Source organism: Diorhabda carinulata, chromosome 4, assembly GCF_026250575.1.
Source record: "Diorhabda carinulata isolate Delta chromosome 4, icDioCari1.1, whole genome shotgun sequence".
Lineage (NCBI taxonomy): Eukaryota > Metazoa > Arthropoda > Insecta > Coleoptera > Chrysomelidae > Diorhabda > Diorhabda carinulata.
The window spans coordinates 8,122,848-8,135,414 of NC_079463.1; the positions used below are offsets into that span (position 1 = coordinate 8,122,848).

The 12,567-nt window shown below is 32.2% G+C and overlaps 1 protein-coding gene and 1 long non-coding RNA gene across 2 annotated transcripts in view; one reads left to right on the forward strand and one right to left on the reverse strand.

Annotated features, from left to right (window-relative positions):
• The window catches only part of LOC130893464 (uncharacterized), a 170,008-nt gene that overhangs the window by 98,232 nt on the left and 59,209 nt on the right, over positions 1–12,567 (forward strand). The window lies entirely within an intron of this gene.
• Positions 1–12,567, reverse strand: part of LOC130893463 (putative phosphatidate phosphatase) — a 64,364-nt gene that overhangs the window by 27,811 nt on the left and 23,986 nt on the right. The window lies entirely within an intron of this gene.

The following is a 12,567-nucleotide window of genomic DNA, read 5'->3' on the forward strand; positions in this document are numbered from 1 at the left end:
TTGCTATATATATGGGGATATCCTTCTTTCATTTTTCATATAATCATTTTAGTAGATCATTTATTTATTTCTCAAATATTCAAATATTCTGTGCCTTAGTTTATCTGCCCATTTTTTATTAGCTCATTCTTTATTTCGTTGTTCTTTATTTTAATTTTATTACATCCATCTTCAGTCGGTTTTTCGACAGTATTCTGGCATTGTGCCCTTATCACTTTTTTCAACTTCTTCAATCTCACTTTTTCTTCCGTTGATGAATTTTTTAGACTCCTTCTTTAATATTCGTTGCAGTTTGCTTTCAATTTTGTTTCTTTATATTCAGTCATTTCATTCTCATTACTTTCATTGGCTTTTTGTGTTTTTTTTTCTATTTTTTCTAAACTTATCATAATCATCGTGTTTCATCGTTTGTAGCTATTTTAACCTAGCTTCCTTTTTCTCTTTATGAATTCCCATTTCGTTGCTTTTCCGTTTCTTCTCTGTACTAGTCCTCACTCCTTTCTGCACATTCCATTTCTTGTATTTTATCGTCTTGTTCACTATATTTTCAATTCCAATTCTATTAGTATTTTTGACATTAATTATAATTTTAAATAGCTCAATTCTAAAATTTCATCGCTTATTCTCAGTATAAACTATAAGCAGACGATGTTTAAAATCAACAAATCGAGATCATCGTTAATAATTTTTCGTTTCCTTGGCTGGCTGCCTCTATGTCTCGCATGTTGGTCTTACTTTGATTCAAACGATTAATAAATAATTTATGGAATAAACCGATCCTGACATTTACGGCTTCTGCTACTTATATATACATCAATTCATCAATCACCATAGTTGATAAATGAGACTCACAATACAACAAGTTCAATACAAACACCAATAACAGATTTACACTGATTAGGTACTATTAATCTAACTATGTATTTCTAAAAAGAGGTCTGTGACTGCATATTAATTCAACTTATAAGATACTAAACGTAAATATCACTGTGATTTATATTGAAACTAAGGTCTTCAAGGTCATCAAACTAGCAAAAAATGTATAGAATGTCCCAGTATAAAATTAAAAAAATAATACAATGGAATTATAGAGTTAAAATCAATGTATATAATTGATATAAATATTTTACTACATGTGATACATCCAACCTTTTTTTTTCATACCAGTCCGTTTTGAAATGTATGTACTTAGGTGCTACTTAAGTTTTTAGATATGGCAACACTGATGTGAATGTATCAAATCTGACATTGACATCAAGAAGTATGACATTTTTAATGGTGAACGTTATCGGAACGTGTTGTCGTACGAATGCTATTTGAGTTGAAACATTCATCTGGGTTCAAAAATGGAATTGAATCGTGAACAGTTTCGTGCCATGATTTTTATGACTTTTTACGTGGATCAAACAAACAGCAGTATGCCGATTAACTCACTTCGACTGTCGATAATGCAGCACCATTTCTTGTTCCGCTTGTTTTCCGAATTCAATCGTGGTCGCACTTCGCTACAGGATAAATTTCGTGAAGATCCTTCAAAATCGTTGTTGTTGCCATAAAACATCGATGATATTGCAAGATCGTCATGTGACATACCGTGAGATTGAGGTATTCTTGGCCATTAATTCCACTCGCATACATTCAATTTCGCATGAACATTTGGCAGCCAAAATGATTTGTTCGCGTTGGATATCGCATAATTAGACAATCGCTTAAAAAAACTCACGTCGATTGGTGCAAAGAAATGCTGAAAATAGGCGTCTATAAGATCGTGACAGCCGACGAATCATGAATCTAAGTATATGAACTCGCAACGAAATAAACATCGACTGTTTGGTTATTTAAAGACGAGCCAAATCCAAAGTTGTTAGCACACTTCGGAATAACTGGACATGTCGCAATCGTTCCTTCAGAGCAACGTAGAACAGTCAATTCTGAATGGTACAACAGCATTTGTTTACCAGAAGTTTTCGATAAATCAGGGAAACCAATCCCAGAAGACGAATCATTCTTAACCACGACAATGCGATCAAAACGTCGAATTGATAGGTTATTCATCGTACAGTCCTTGTTTGACACCCAATGATTTCTTCTAATTCTCGCAAATCAAAAATAAATTGTGAGGTCAACGTTTTTCTATATCTGAAGAAGAGGTGGATGTGTTTAAATCACATGTTTTGGAGGTACTTCAATCAGAATGGAAAACATGCTTCAACAATTGATTCAAACGCGTGCAAAAGTGTATTAATCTCAATTGATCAATTATAAATATTTGTTCTTATTTGTCTATTTCACAACTTAAGTAGCACCTCTCGTACTACGTCATTATACATGCATTATAAATGCGAAAGCAAGATAAGACAAAATAAGATATAATAGTACAAGAAAAAATATGAACTTAGAACACCAAATCAAAGCAAAATCGGTGGAACAACTATAATGGTTTGGCCACATCATGGGAATGTGAGAACGGAACGGATGATAAATGATGAACGAAATTACAAAAATTAGGAAAGAAGAGGAGGAGCTGGACAAAAAGCAGGGGGAAAACGAGAAATAAGATGACAGAAAAGAAAAGAAAAGATAAGAGAGAATGGAAACAGCTGAAGGAAAAGGATACCACATAATGACAATCCACCAGAAAAGGAAGAAAGGCAGCAGAAATGAATATGTATACTTTTTTATTAGTCATATCAGCATCTATTATGAAAATCATTCTTCAAATATTTTCGCCAAAATGTTAATTTTTCATTGCATTCTAGATAATGTGTGTTTTGTTAAACATTGTTTACCTTATTTTTCTGTATTTTTGCTTAAGGAACAAATAAATATTGACATAATAAATCTAATGCACTGAATCATTTAGTTAGTACAACATCTATTGCTCATTAATTCAAATAACGTATTACCTGTTGACTAAAGGTAGTGACGCACTTGTCGTCATCGGACGGAGCACACGCACGAATCGGACGGATCGGATTTTCCGAGTGTGATTAAAAACATTGATTCAAATGGTATGGCATTGCCGATTTCCGATACGTACTATGCGAATTTGTGCGCGCAGATCCATTTGAATCAATGTTTTTAATCACACTCGGAAGATGCGATCCGTCCGATGCATGCGTGTGCTCCGTACGATGACGACAAGTGCGTGACTACCTTAAAAGTTCGTTTTCTGTTACACAAAAAATTCTACCGGCAAATCAATATCAGTTAACTTCAATGCTTGATTAAAAAAAAATTACAGTCATTTGAAGTTTATTTATTTAAAGTACTGGTAAACTAGTTATATTTGCGCTTATCTGGATAGATGGAATTTCAAAGTAGCTCTTAAACTGTCAAATTTCACACGTTATCATATCGGTTTATGAAGTTAAGTAAACAATATGTTACGTCTGAGTAAACGTTATCTAATTTGAGGATATTACAGATTAGTAAAGATAATTAAAATTATTTACAATTTTGCATAATAATTAAACAGATATTACGTTGTAATTAGTCCTACATATACTATTCATACGAGTGTTTTAAATATGGAATAGAGCACAGAAAGAAATGTGCAATTTTTAAAATTTCCTAAAGGCCGCTTGACATGATGCAAGACAACGTACAAGAAATTGCATTTTATTTAATATTTGCGTGCGGTTTGAAAATGAAAATAGCAAAACAAGGTAAAGTAAACAGGAAAAAAGTGGTCAGTGAATCACTAGCAATAATTATAACTTTGCTTGTGAAGTGTGATGGACAGAAAAGAGTATTAATCAAAATCATAACCTCAATTTTTATCCAATATTTTGTGCCTAGCTTAACAATGAAAATAAAGCTTTACGAAAGTCGGCTGATCTGTTGAGCCAAGAGTATCTAGATTTCTTCCTAGAATTGCAACTTGCACGCAATAAAATGATATCAAACCGATAATGTTGCAAGTACGAGATCTTCTTCAATAAGCTGAACTTCGTCTACGAATATAGTATATTGCGTCATGTCAAGTGGGCTTAAAGAATATTCATGAAACAGTACTTTGAATGAAGCGTATATTTTTATCAAATCTTCTTTACATTCCACTAAAACCTCCAGTGAAATTCACGACACAGATCCAGCGTTCTTTTTTCCACTCTCTCTGCCTAGATTATAATCTTTACTGTAAGAACTCTTTCAAATCTATTTCTTCTACTTCCTAATTAACTGCCTAAACTTCCGTTCCGGCGTGTATTTATTTCATATTGGCTTTCTTGACTTATGTTGTCATTTCCTAACCTCGTATTCTTCGCTGCACACAATTCCGTTATCAAGCCTGTCAGACTTAAGAAAACATTAAAAATACTGGCTTCACTCTTCCCACCTCATATCACGGAATCTTCGAGAGTTTGCTACATTGATATTGGTTTTCTCCTGTTTTCCCTGAAAGTTAGTTGAGCTTCTAGTTCATCGTGTTCCAGGATACGAACGAAAGGATCTGTATACAACACTCACAATCCGAACTATGAGACGTAAATTCATTATGTACATTACATTATAAGAAAATGTAGTAAGACAGCTATAAAAAGCATGTTGTTCATATCATTGTCACAAATTTGTTATTTGGGAGGTTGTAGGTCAACTTTTTTTATTATTATGCTTCTTTTTGCTTTGTCTCGGCTTCTCTAAGCTACCAACCCCTAAGCTATCATTTCCAATGCATTTTATGCATAAACATTCAAGATATTACGATATAAGAATAAATCAGACTGAAGAAACAAAAATAAGGAGAATATCTACGATCCAGAGGACTACGAAAATTATGTAATTAAAAGAATAAAAGTTGAAGATATCGCAATCGCAGTAAAACAAGAAGTATTGGAAGAATTTGGCAATAGAATAGACAAAAGAAAGTTGTTCCAGCGAACATGTATCGATGAAAAAACTACAACAAATTTAGAAAAAGTATCACTTCATTACTTGAAAAAAAGATCAAACACAAATTCATGTTTGTATTTAATTTTACTGAGACTTTCTTCGCTTGTTATACAATTCTCAATGATGGATTCCTTATCTACGTTTGTTAGCTGGTTATGGTTTTACAAAGAAAGATCATCTGTGATATTTTCGCTATTTGATGAAGGGCATTATACGACCTTATTACTGTTTTTCTACCTCTTGCAATTTACAGTAGATTAGATATTATTGTCGAGGCAAAATATTTTTTAGATGAAAGTTGATCTTTCCACGTCGCAATGAAATATTTATTTTTTGAATAATATATCATTGCAACTTTAATGTTAGTTTTAAATGAAAATGTATGAAATGATTTTCGATTTTAGAAAACATCCGAAGTAACTGCAAGAAATCATTCTTATTAACAAGAGAAACAAGTTTTGATGAAAGCACCAAGCATTCCAGTAACGATTCTTTTTATTACCTGCTTCTTTATTTATAGGACACAATGTGTATTCACTGATCATCAATTTTTTATCCAGATAAAATTTGTAAACAGTAAGTTTAAGTTGTAAATAACTATTAAAGGGGGTAGGATTTTTATGATGGATATTAATTACTAGTCGTTTCCTAATCTCATAAAAGCTAAACACAGATCTAAAAAACAATTTTATATTGAACTATCGTTATAACGTTGCAGATCACAAACGAATCTCAGCAGACGGTATTAATAGTTTCAGTAGAAATAGAATAGAAAATACACTATAGGAAATCTGAAGTAGAATAGGACTTTGTTGTAATATAAAGAAGATTGGATTTTTAGCCATCTACTTGATACTCCATACTACATTACTAATATTACATTATTATAGTCTATTTTTATGGATGAGAGTAAAAAAATTAAAAGAATTTAGACCGGTGAAAATCTTTTCCCTTTGTTCTGGTGTTCTGGTTATAAAATCCCGAAAACTTGTACAGGTACATTTATTTTAGCTTTTGATAAAAAAAGTCTTTAACTTAAGCAGCTCAGTACAATTGAATTTGAAAAATATTCCGCTGGAAGACGTACGATTGAATCCCAAAATTGTAGAGAGTCTTTTTTTGTAGAGCGATTTCATTGGCAAATCAAATTAGAGTTAAAAGTGTGATTTGTAGTTATTTAGTGACACTATTAAATATCAATAAAAACGGATATTCTAAAGAAACGTCATCAATTCAACACCCGAAGAAAAAACTATGATCAGAAATGTGTTTGGACAATTGAAAATTTCCGAAGCTAATGTGTATATAACAAGAGATTAAACAATCGAAATTATTACTTCGAATGATGTGAGTAGAGGGAGGAAACAAATTAAATTGGATGATACAAGCAAACATGTCATTCGTTTTGCAGTAAAACATCAAAATGTATTTTCTAACGTAGTTTTTATAGTACCTTTATTGAAAACGAGAAAATCATTATATAACGCAAAAAATATTTGAATGAAGTTCCGAAGAGGGGGCGATAAACATTATACAGATGAAACCTTGACAAAAAGTCAGATTTAAGGCGCCGAATATACTTTTTTTATCCTTAATTAATAGCAATATTATTGTAGAACTTTTAAAAAGATACTTAAAATGCAATCTTGATCATATTTGCTTAATTCTGAAATATAAATGTGTGGATATCACTAAACGCTGATTGGTGTTATTTTTATCTCCTAATTATTGTTAAGAATCAATTTAAAATGATAAAAACCGTTGTAAAGTCCTCTTTTAATAATTTTTTCCACGTTTTAATAATAAAATTTTCATATGTATCATATTTGCATATTTTCCTGGTACATTAAAGTTAGTATACAGGTTCGAAAATAGTATATCAGTATTCATAGACTGAAGTGTTTTATTTGAAAAAATATAAAATGAGTATGCTTTCAAAGGTTTCAAGAAAATTCTTTGCTCCGTTAAAAATCCACATATGCGTTACTGCATAAACGTTCTGCATTTAAATTTTAATTCAGAAGAATCAGAAGTGCATTTAGTTAATAAATGAATGCCTTCGAGTCAAATCACAAGTCGGCATTTAAATTTTCCATGCTATTACCTTATCATTATCATAAATGCATAGTTTATATTATGTTCCCGAGAAGCAGGCGTACAAAAGGTGATTATTTTCATCACCATGAATAAGTTTTATTTTTCTACGAACTCTTTTCAAGCATAATAAATATATTGTGATACAATGAATCGTATCCCTTGCGATTTAACTGTACATTTAGATGGATAATAAAATTTTTGAATTTGATAACATCTTGCTATATTATATTCATACAACTAATTGAAATTAATTTATTGTTGAAATAAATAGCCCAGCCATTACAAAAATTATAAAAATAACACGTTTCGATAGAAGGTACGTGACAAATAGTGGCATAAAGTATCAAATAAAAGTCAAATCGAAAACAGAACAGGAATAGAGGATTTTTCAGTGGTGCCTCGTGGTGAAAAGTTTTAGGTATTCTGCAATGTTTCAGAAACAAACTTACCTTACAAGTATTGTCGTCTTTGTCCAATTTCTATTGATGATATCGGTGTTGAAATAATGGATTGTTGGAAAGGTTGCCATACAAGAAAACTATCAATTACTCAGCACTACACTATGTTTTTAAGAAGGTTTCTATTATATTTTACAAATTCAGTTTTATTGTCCTGAAATATACACTCGCGAGCAAAAAAATCGACTCAAGTCGCACACTCGCGTTCAAAAGACTCTAGCAAAAAATCTATAGCTTCATATTTCTACTGGTTTTAATATCTCAAAAGCCATAAGTCTTAGCTTTATATTGAGTGGTCAATGTTGGAAGGAATCTTAAACAATGAAAAAGTAAAGAAAATACAAGCTCAAAATCCGTCGAAATAATAACTCATTTGAAATTATCCTATAATCCTAATAACGGCTTTCAATCTCCTTTTCAAGGATCGAATAAATTTCTTTACTTAATATTGTTCAATACCGTCTCATTCATCAGTGAGCGCCTTGAGATCCGATTTCATTACTAGTGCAGGATTCCTAGCGTCCTTTTCTCTTAAGTATAACCCATAAATTCTCATTAGGATCTAAGTCCGGGCCACACTCATTGTTATGAGGGTGAGAGATTGATAAGTATCTATATATATCTAACAATAATACGATCAACAGTTATATAAGGAAGAGAAACATGGGTTATACAAAGAACAAAAGAGATTAAAATGTTAATATGGGAAACGGAGGCATGAAAGAAATAGAAATAAATGAAGGAAAAAAACTCACCAAGAACTGAAAAATCTATAATCACTTACCAGCGCAAAAGTGAGATGGTTGCAAACTAAAAGGATGCCAGAAAATATATTAGCAAAGAGGATCGTTGAATAAGAGAAAGGGTGTCCAAGAAGAAGACAGAGGTCAAAAAAATGGTTGGATGTAGTGTTGCGAGATACTAGAAAAGTAGAGCCGAATTGGAGTGAGAGACTGACAATTGTGAGACCAATGATGAAAGAAAGTCATTGGCACCAAAGGTCTGTAGTCCTGTATATGTATGAACCATTTTCAGTATGTTTTTGAGCCGAAATTTCCTCATTTTTTCATCTACTGAAACTACTGAATGTGATTTTGATAAGCATAATCACATCAATATGTTCAACCTCCCCCCAATACCACAAAATATGAACATCACTGAAACATGAACATCACTGCCTCTTTTACTTTCAAAAAACAGCCTAGTCCAAAAAACCATAATATACCTTCCACACCTTTATCATATGCTGCAGCTATCTGCTCCACGCAAAATATACTCCAAGATTAAGCCATATATTCGAGATTAAGTCATAATTATGCCTTCTATCCCCAGCACTGTACTATTTTTCTACGTTAAAGCAATAGATAGCACTGTCTTTCTTAAAATGTCATTTTGGCATCCAGAATCTCACATGATTGCAAATGTATTTATTTATCATCGACGACGACGGAATCGAAGTCAACAAAAGCATCCTAGAAAAAGCTCTGCATGACTTACATACAACAACATCACATACCCTTTCATTAGACATGGAAATATATCACGCAGAATATTCATTTCTACCGACAAACTGAAATGGTTCCTCAGCAAACAGGTTGAGCACACTGCTGATTAATGTCCCAACACTTCCATTTTCCAAGACTCTCGCCCCAAATCAAATGATTTCGTCAATTTCAATCACTCTTCTTCTGCTGACCCACTATTACTACTACTACTCTGTCCTCTCGTATACTTTCATCAAAAGCTAGTGAAAAACATTCCCGTTCCAATGAAAGTAGTCCTGACTCATGGCAGACTATATCTCTTACTACTCGTCTTCTGAAGCCAATGCCATCCCCAGAATTTTCCACATCCAATTCCAACAAAGAAAGCCAATGAATTTTTTTGACACAACTCTTCTTCTGAAGGGTTTGTTCTTAATTTATTTTAATATCCTAAATATGAGCGTAGTCATAAAAGTGCTATTTGAGTTTATTAGAGATACGAGTACTTAAAACATTCATCTTGGTCACATGTTTTGGAGGTACCCCTATCGGAATAGAAAAAATGGTTCGACAATTGGTTCAAACGCATGGATAAGTGTGTTGATCTTAATGGAGAGAAAATAATTCAATATCCAATTAAAAATATTTGTTTTTATTTGTCTATTTCAAAACTTAAGGAGCAACCCTTGTACTAGGAAGTTATTTACTTGAAAGATTTAAAGTGTTAATATAAGAAAAATGACATTTTTATACATTCACAATCAAATAATTTTTTATCTATATTAAGTTGAATCTGTCAGATGTATCTTCTTGTAGGTATAAATCCCTCAAAGGCCCGCTAAATTCTTGGAAGATTATCACTATAAAATAGTATATATGTATTAGTCTCCACCTGCTTGGCTTATTGTCAATAAAAATAACTTTTCTTAAGTCGGATTTTAGGAATACATTCACATGTTACCTTGACATGAAAAGACTCCAATTAAAAAAAATGATCAGTTGTTATAGTTCATATCATGAGAAATAAGTACAGTGTAAGATTTATTTTAAAAAACATACACCCAGTATATGTTTATTTTTATTTTCTGATATCTCTTTTTTCAAAAAACCAACCAACTATAACTCTAAGCTTTCGGAAAATGTTCTTCCCATTATCATTGGGATTTTGAAAATATATCGTTTGCATACATTCGTAACACATTTTATTTAAATTTAGTTAATTGTACTTTAATAACTGAAGAAAAAGCTTTTTCAAGAAAGTTTCCTCGCTGTACTATGAAGAGCAATATTCTCGATTACGTTAGAAATTTTTCCTTCTCCACGAGCTTTATATTCTACTTGAGTAGCAAATGCTACTTGTGTAGTTTCTAATACTTTGGAAACATATTTAATTTTCCTACGTTTTGTGCGATCAGTGGAATTCTCGAAACGTTTCAGAGAGGATTCCACTATGATCTTTACTTTTAGGAATGGGTCTTACAAACGTTTGCTTTCAGCAGAAAATTCATCTGTTTGCAGGGTAGTTTGAAATGTATTTAGCATTGTTGCTTCATGGTTCTTAGAATCACAATATCTATAATAGTCTATGAGGGGTTTTCTGCTTAAAAAGAAATCTCTGAAGTTATATTGTTTTATTTTTTATCATAAAATTTAGGGTTATATTAAATCTACATACAAAACTCAAATATTTTCACCTCCAGGACCACAATCTGTGATATATGAAATTGTTAATAATAGTTTTGATGGAATAATTCAAAAAAGAATCTAATAACATATAAACAAGACTACCATAATAGAGTTTTGTCCGACGTTTTTCCTATTTTTCGGCTGTGAAGCTCGTCCAATATAACTTTGTAAACTTGTTCGATTGAATCGCTGGTTTTCACAACTTTTGGCCGTTCCGAACGTTCGTAGTCAGTCAAGCTGATACGGTCCCGTCGGCTGCCCACAATTTTACGATAAATGATGGTGGAGTCTCCAGTACTTAACTCTTCTTTCATTGGACTTTTACAATCAAATACACAACGGCTCATTTAAACTATCATCAAATAGAAACTATTGTGTCCAAAATAGCTGTAAATGTAAATGAGAATCTCTCGTCATGTGCAAATATACTTCCAAGGGTGGTACAGTTCTTCCAATATCAATTGCAAAAGTCAGTTATGCTAGGAATAATCAATATTTCACAAATACGCACGGCACTCATACCAAATTAAGAAATGAAAGATAATGTTTACTCCCCGTATAAAATTTGGTTAACATCCAACAAACCGTCAGTCCACGTGGACTCATCATCTCCACTGTTTACCATTGAAAACATCGAATCGTAAACATAAATGTATTTCTATTGGCCTAAGCCGTATGCACACATTTTCTTCGAAATATTCTTGCCAGAAAGTCTGCAATAAGCATTGGCGTGGATTGGTGATTTTAATTTAATTCATCAATTTCTTTAAATAAATAAAAATATGGCGTTCTTTAGACCATTGGTGAATGAAGACAATGAAATTGCACAGTGTAGTGAGAATAAAGACAGGTACGAATTTAATAATAAAGATTTAGGTATACAAACACAGCAAGTTATTTTAAATATATTCAAATGTTTAAAAAAGAACAATATTCAGCAATTTGATAGTGCAATCAGTTGACAAAGATACTCAAGATTTTATACGTAGGACAATACAGCAAAAGGTAGCAGATTATCCAGAATACAATTAGACCAGTTTAGAAACATTACGTCAAGTTTTGTCAGCATATGGTTTGAGGAAATTTATTAGATTGACAAGCTGTGCAAACAACAGGGTCATACCCTTCTCAGACTATCTCCTTACTATTGCATATTTAACCCGATAGAGTTAATATGGACAAACGTAAAATCGGAATTACGAAAATGTAATCAGTCTCCAGAACTGAGAAAAGAGATTGTGGAACTCGTAAAGAAAGTTCTAGCAGTAGGCCGCCAAGAGCTTTGGAACAACTATGTTGAACATGTTATTATTATATTATTATAGTATTTATAAAAATAATAAAATTTTAAAATGAGGTACCTGCGCTTATGGTAGATCAAACTAAATTGTCCGCAAAGCGTAAATTGCTTGATGAATAGGAGAATAAATGGACAACGTCCACACATAAACTTCGTGAAGTGAAAGACTCAGTAAAACCATGGTCCGAAAAATCGCAGAGATGAAGTTCTTCTAACACGTCTGCGTCTAGGCCATACGCGACTGACGGACGCATAGCTACTTATTTGATGCGAAACCTGAACCAAAATGTAGCAACTGCAATTGCAAATTGACTATAAAACACATAATCGCAGAATGTCCATCTCTTAACTCAGAAAGATCACATCAAATCTACCACTCGGAATAATAGGTGAAATTTTAGGCCCTAAATACAATATTACTTACCTTAAACAGATCTCTATCATAAATCTAATTTAACAAATATTCATAGATAAAATACTTAATCTTTACTAAATCGCTAATAACCAGTCAATGGTTGATGCGAATTTTGTAATAATAATAATAAATTGTCGGCAAGGGTTTTTATAATCTGCAATTGATATTGGAAGAACTATACTCAAAATTTGAAATACTTCAGTTCTCAAAATAAGCGATACACCACCTATATAT